The following is a 6,000-nucleotide window of genomic DNA, read 5'->3' on the forward strand; positions in this document are numbered from 1 at the left end:
ACGACTCGTATCTCAACTGTCGTAACATGCAGGGAGTCGATAAAGCGCAGCAAAAAGTAGCGTGCATGTCGCACACCGAGTTTGCGAATCTCCCTAATCAGATTCTACTCATGCCGCGAAACCCTACATGCTTACCTCAAAAATTGACGTCATCGACGGTTTGGTAAACGGAGCAGTGGGAACTCTACGAAGGGGAATCGCTAGGTGCCCGTGCTACTCGGTTCCTCAGATTTTACAGTAGTGGAGCTGCATTTAGCGCAGGATTTAGAGTTACACAAATTGCTACACAAGCTTTCTTCTCTTTTTTTTGTATATGAACTATAACACGCGTGCACTCGACGTGTCAGTTATGGGGGGGAGGGGGCATGAACACGTTCACGCGGAGCCCCTCCTCTACCCCCCCCTCCTACCTGCGTACACAGACACCTTATCACAGGTCCCTATCGTCGAAAACCTGCATGTTTATAACTCCGCACATGACACCTTTTGATGCATTTAGCAAACTTGCCAAAAAAGCCACGTGACACCTGCCGCCAGGGGCACCAGGTGAGACGACGTTTGAAATGACCAGACGTGCATTTTTCACATTACCAATTCGACACCACCGCGTAACTTGCCAGCCTTGTCAACTCCGATTGACTCAGCGAGCTGTTGTAGCCTCTGTGATTGCGGTGATTCCACTGTTGCGCCAACTGCGCCAAAGTGCGCCTAATTAGATTTACTGCGCCATCCTGATAAAATTGGCGTAAATCGCGCCAAATTGTTCCAGAGTCTCAGGTTTGACGGTATCGATCATCGGCAATCGCATCGCCGACCAGTGGCGTAGCCAGTGAATTTTTTTGCCATTGCGTACAGAGCACAAAATGACATTCGATCACATCTGCCTGCCCAACCCTCCTTTCAGATCAAGGAGGTGCCCCCCCCCCCCTCGGAAAAAGTTTCTGGCTGCGCCCCTGTCGCCGGCGCGTCAAGACATGGGAAGCTTGATCTTGAGGCCACCAAACTGCACAGCTACGGACCAAAGATATATTCTGCAGACCAAACAACTTATAGATACTATACTACATGCAGGCGTACAACAGATGTAGCGTTTATCGAGTACGACCCCGCTGATACGTTTTTCACGGGACCGTAAAAAATAAACGTAAGAGCCGAGAAACGGGAAAAATGCGACATTAGAGTAGTGGCGAGTAGCACACATTCTTACTTCAAATGTTTTGCTTGAATAAATCGTGCAGCGTCGCCTTGCGCATTTTCTCAGGTCGGATTAGTATAACGCGTCTCAAGAATTTGCACTGCCATAGGGATTTCGGCGATCACACACAACCAACACAACAGCACACAAGAGAGAGGCAGGAAACGCGTGAAGACCACGAAAAGCACTTCCAACAATAACGATTACGATGAGCCCACCCCTACACCCAGTCCCCGCAAACAGGATGACTCCGGGCAACAAAAACTAATCTCGAAGTCCGTACTATTGTTGAATACAACAAAACAAATTTTTGGCACCCAAACACGTCATAGACGGTATGTTTAGATGAAAAAAGATCTCGGAGGTAGTGTTTCTGATGGGACTAAAAAGGCATCAAAATGTCGCCTTCACCGCTTCTGGCGGTCAGTTCGATCGTCAAGCCACCAAGCAGACCAAGCCAAACCACGTGAAAGGTCAACATGGCCGCCTGGGCCGTCTCGGAGGGCCGGTTCGCAACGCACAATACGGGAATGCTCCCACAGTCGCGAAGTAACAGCGGGGTACCCAACGCATTGGGTCCTATGGGAGCTATGCTGGGGCCGGCCGAAAACGACGTAACATGTCAGAAAAACGCAGCACCCGGGAACGTAACAGCGGGGTTCCTCTGTACTAAAAACGTTGCCGCGATGCGTACCGATGAAGCCACGACGCCATGCACTGTGCCGACATCAATGTTGAGCGATCTGAGAACCTCTTTGCTGGAATGCAGAGTTGTGTGTTTTCAGAATGTACAGGCTTCCATGTGCACCATGGACCGATGTTATATGTTCTGTCCACGCAAAAAAGGCGCACACTGTTTGCTCGTCTTTACTCGGTGTGGGTGGCTTCCTGCTCGATGTGTCTTACGCTACTGAGATTGGCGCTGAGTTTTCCTGCTAGGGAACCATCTGAAATATGTTTGGGGCCCCTGCACGTGCGTCCTCGCACGTGAATCATCCTGTGCAAGTCTCTGTCACACCGGACCGTTGAAGCTGTTCAGAAAAGCAACATTTGTCCTTAATGTCATGATTACTATAAAATAGCGGTTTTGCGAATAATACTACATACGTTAGAAGCGACAACACTTTGTTTAACTTTGAACTGTTTTACGTCAGATACTGCCGAACTTCATGGAAGAGCTTGGAAATGGTTTGTTTCAGGCCTGCGTCATAAATTGAGCAAATAAAAAGGCTCCTTGAGAAATTATTTCGCCTTTTTGTATAAGATAGTGTGTAAAACAATCTATCGGCCGCCTCCTTCTTTATTTTCCTCTTCATCTAATCTCGAATAACTACAGACCCCCTCTGATGGAACCAGCCTTTAACCGCTGCTGTTGTGCAAGTCGGTTCGACTGCAAAATGCGCTCTACATAGAGGCTCGTTACTTCTAGGCCAATCGGTGGCAATCAAGTGTGGCGGCAATTCATCGGCTGATGTCGTCTCTTCTGGCAACGCTGCTGTTAGCTTGTTTCAAGCGCCGCATTGCGTGTAATTAAGACAATAATCAGCAATAAATCAAAAGGATCAATACGATCGACCGAGGAAAAAAAGAAGTTGGCTTCTACCTTCGAGTGTTAGGGGTTCATTAGGGTGGCTTGTTGGGCAAGTTGGTACATAGTTCTTCGTAAGGAAATGCCAGCAGCACTAAAGAAAACAGAAGAAGCTGAGCCAGGAAAGAAGAGACAGGAACAGGTAGGATGCTGGACTAACAACTGACTTTATTTCGATGAAGACGCGAACAACAAACCGAAATGAGCATGCGCAGCAACAACCGTGAATCAATAACAGGCAACCTATCACCTATCACTGTCAAGAAATCGGACCTCCTTGCCATTCAAAAACACAGATGGCGCACTCACACACTTATCAGGACCAAGTTTGTGAATCTGAAACGCTTCAATAATTTCACGTTCTTTCTGTCTTTGTGTTTGTGTTTTCTGCGCCCTGCATTTTGTCCAGCATATGTAAGCGAGTTGCGTGGCATGGGATTAGTAGGTCCAGTTGTAATACGGCGCATGTCAACAGATTCAGCAGGAGTGATACATGCATTGTCTACAGTATTCCCCTGACCTGTGGCAAAGAATATATTGGGCAATCGGGTAGGTGTGTGAATGACAGAATGCGCGAGCACGCAAATTTACTTCCTACAGGCACGGGTGGAAATCTACCGATTCAATGCAAAGTGTGCGGTTGCGCCCCTCTATTCAGCAACGTTTCGGTGACTGGGAGGGCTAAAACACAGAAAGAACGTGAAATTATTGAAGCGTTTCAGATTCACAAACTTGGTCCTGATAAGTGTGTGAGTGCGCCATCTGTGTTTTTGAATGACAAGGAGGTCCGATTTCTTGACAGTGATAGGTGATAGGTTGCCTGTTATTGATTCACGGTTGTTGCTGCGCATGCTCATTTCGGTTTGTTGTTCGCGTCTTCATCGAAATAAAGTCAGTTGTTTGTCCAGCATCCTACCCGTTCCTGTCTCTTCTTTCCTGGCTCAGTTTCTTCTGTTTTCTTTAGTGCTGCTGGCATTTCCTTACGAAGAGTCTTAGGGGAATGTATAAGAAGGGGGACTGTGTTGCTTAAGCATCGAAGTACGCTGTGTGTAGCGGTGTTTCTCTGGCCCTTCTGTTGATTTAAAGTGAAACATTTTATGAACATCAAGAATATAAGTTTGTGGCAGAAGCCCTGCACATTGGTGACCACATAGTTATGTTTTTAGTGTTATTTCATAATGCAGAATTTTATTGATCCAATATTCTGTTTACTTGATTGTGTCGAAAAAATACCTGAAGAGGTTATTCCACAACATCGAACTGCATGACGCCCTCATTTTTGCGTAATCCAGTCCCGGAGAACATTTACTCAATGAGATTTGCAACGAATCGAGATGTTCATCTAGTTCTTCGCAAGAGCCCCATAATAATTATTCATGTATGTGAATGTAAATGCAACTTGAGAATATGAAACTAGCTGCTTCAGGGTGCTCCCAGACACAAAATTACCTGCTCTAAAGTGCTCCAATATGGAATTTTCTTGCTGCTACAGAGTACGCCAGAATGGCAGTTTTGCTGCTCCAGAAATTATTACAAATCAGAAGTCCTCGGTAGCATCCCTGTGATTGGTGTCAAAATGTCGTCGTTATATAATTTCACGCAATATGGAAAAAATTTTGGCCGCGTCCAGAATAGTTATCCCTGGACCAACGCTCACGCTTCGTCGCTCGACCGAGTGTTACAAACCGAACTTCGATCGTCAAAATGAAGCTCGGAACTTTTCATGTTTCCAAGTAAACTATATCGCAAGGATGTTGGACAACACATATAACTTTTTTAACACGGAACTGTTTTATATGCCGGGACCACCAAGACGTCACTGACGTATTTCTGTCACAGAAATACGTCATGTAAAATACAGATGATAAACAAAACCGCGAAGAAAAAGTTTCGTAAATTTGGATGACCTGGGAGTCAAACTCACGACCACTGGGTCCGCGACAATAAGTTCCGGGCGCTCTACCCACTGCGCTACCGACGCCCATGCTTGAGGTTTCACAAACGCGCCTTCTATGTCTCGCACCTTGTCCCTTTCATAGCGACCTTTGTTGGCGGGGAGCGGGGTCGCGTTGGGGATCGGTGAAGTGAAATACTGCATCATGACACTAAGGAGCGCCGATAGTGAGCGCTTCAGTAGTTTCAGCTTTCAATGCAGAGAGAGCACAGCGGGAAGCGGAACGCATTCCCGCGTTCAAGGCTCAAACTGCGAATTGTGCATCTCGCGTTCCTGAAGCGCTGTGTAGTATATGCAAGAGCACAGGCGTGGGTTACCCTGTTATAGAGGAGCGCACACCGTGTGGTTTTTCTCCTCTAAGGACGACGCTTTGAATGGGTGCATATCGAGTATCAGCGTTTATTTTGTGCCTGTTGATGCCATCTTTGCGCGGTATTCAGCATATGCTGTGTTCAGGCGTATGTTAACTACTTCAGCTACCATAAGGGTTAAATCATGATCTTTGGCGTTAGTCGTCGGGATGGAGATGTTTCGCTAGGCGTCAACATGGATGCATCCGCGTCAAACGGTGCTATAGCTGCCAAGCACCAATAGACAATGTGCAAGGTGGGAAGAGCAGCGCAACATCAGGGGTCCTTATCGTCGAAAAACTCCATGGCCATAACCCTGCACTTTAGACAATGACCGTACATGTCCGAATGAATAAAGTTAATGGGCAGACTTGGTGTCCCTCTTCGATGATTAGAGGGGGAGGAGGCGCCCCCTCCTTCCTACAGCCACCCCTCCTTCTGTGCTCACGCCTATGGCTGCACGAGTGCCCGGTATTCGTGTCTTGTGGCCAACATTCCAGATCTGGTGATATATGGGCGACCAGTCGTGGCATCAATGTAAGGCGCAGTCTTTTCGGTCTAGCAGTAAAGCTCTGCGACTTCTTCAGCGAAGTTGAGTCACCCGGAGTACGCGCACTTTTGGACGTTACTTCCATATCGCGGACTCATTTGCCTCGAGGTAAGCGATCAGATGTAACGGCGAACGCTTATCGCGAACCTCCCATGGTGTTTCAGTCGCTCGCCATCCTGTGTTCCGACCGGCGGCCATGTGTGAAAAGTTAGTGTTATAAGTCGACAAGAGTATAAACTCCTAATTAAATTAAAAAATAATAAAAAAGGCGTTCCCCAGGTGAGGCTCGAACTCACAACCCCGGCATAGCTCACGAGAACTGTCGTATAAGTACCGTGCGCTAACCAATTGCGCCACTGGGGA

General features: G+C 47.3%; 1 non-coding gene across 1 annotated transcript; it reads right to left on the reverse strand.

Annotated features, from left to right (window-relative positions):
• Positions 1-5,908: 5,908 nt before the first annotated feature.
• Positions 5,909-6,000, reverse strand: Trnai-uau (transfer RNA isoleucine (anticodon UAU)). Its single transcript is given in 2 exon segments — positions 5,909-5,944; positions 5,963-6,000. It is a non-coding gene; the product is annotated as a tRNA-Ile (tRNA).

Source organism: Rhipicephalus sanguineus, chromosome 8 (assembly GCF_013339695.2).
Source record: "Rhipicephalus sanguineus isolate Rsan-2018 chromosome 8, BIME_Rsan_1.4, whole genome shotgun sequence".
NCBI lineage: Eukaryota > Metazoa > Arthropoda > Arachnida > Ixodida > Ixodidae > Rhipicephalus > Rhipicephalus sanguineus.